Source organism: Cupressus sempervirens, chromosome 11, assembly GCF_028749045.1.
Source record: "Cupressus sempervirens isolate cs-2001-9-10 chromosome 11, ASM2874904v1, whole genome shotgun sequence".
Classification (NCBI taxonomy): domain Eukaryota; kingdom Viridiplantae; phylum Streptophyta; class Pinopsida; order Cupressales; family Cupressaceae; genus Cupressus; species Cupressus sempervirens.
This window is the reverse complement of record NC_143128.1, coordinates 45,193,630-45,194,739: the sequence shown is the minus strand read 5'-3', so window position 1 is coordinate 45,194,739 and position 1,110 is coordinate 45,193,630. Positions and strand designations below refer to the sequence as shown.

The 1,110-nt window shown below is 35.2% G+C and overlaps 1 pseudogene; it reads left to right on the top strand.

Annotated features, from left to right (window-relative positions):
- Positions 1-212: 212 nt before the first annotated feature.
- On the top strand, positions 213-798 carry LOC149528171 (WD repeat-containing protein LWD2 pseudogene; annotated as a pseudogene).
- The last annotated feature ends 312 nt before the right edge of the window (positions 799-1,110 follow it).

Genomic DNA, 1,110 nt, shown 5'->3' with positions numbered 1-1,110 from the left:
CAAACTATTAAAAAAAGGAAATGTGAAAGTATTGTTGTGTATTTTAATATGAATCATAGCCTATAACCCAGGCACTATTCATAGAGACGTGAAGAGTTTAAATATCCTGGTCAATGATGGCTGACCGAGGGCGTGATAGTGTTTTCTGAGGTTAAGATTGGGACAGTAGCATTAAAATAGTTTCTATAGCTGTATTGGTCAGTATATCCTAAATGGCATCAGATTAGACATCACAAATCTACACGTATGAAGCTCCTTGGAAAATATATGGTATGAATTGGAGCACCCACAATGACAAGAAGTTCAGTCTTGCAATTGGTAGTTTCCTTGAGGATTATAACAATCGAGTAGAAATTGTTCAACTTGACGAGGAAGTGGGTGAGATAAAGAGTGATTCCAAACTAGTATTTGGTATTTGATCACCCTTATCCTGCAACCAAGATAATGATTATTCCTAATAAGGAATGTTAAAAAATAGATATTTTGGCTACTACTAGAGATTATCTTTGTATATGGAAAAATTAATGAGGACAGGGTTGAGTTGAAGAGCTTGTTAAATAACAATAAAAACAGTGAGTTTTCTGCTCCCCTAACTTCTTTTAATTGGAATGATGCGAAGCCAAGGCAAATTGGAACTTGTAGCATTGATACATCGAAAAGGAGGTGGTGGATACACAACTAATTGCTCATGATAAGGAGGTATATGATATTGCTTGGGGTGGATTGGGCATTTTCTCTTCAGTTTCAGTAGATGGGTCTGTTAGGGTTTTTAATTTAAGGAATAAGGAAAATGAATAAAGATTGGCTTCATTGTTGCAGAAGTTCATGCAATGTATCATGTTCAAATGAAGGCATTACAAAATTGGTAGAAAAATGGGTGGTTGTTATCATAATTTGGCTAAAATAAATATGCAACACACAGTTTCAAAGCTTAGTGCATAGTTTGAGCTCCAGTTTCTAGAAGATTCATGGGAAGGTAACTAGAAAATCAGACCATCATAGAGAAAACCATTGCAATGTAGCAAATACAGGGATACTGTAGACATATATGAACATGTGCAAACTATATAAAACCCACTGAATACTAAGGAGAGTCTACAATGTGTTGCT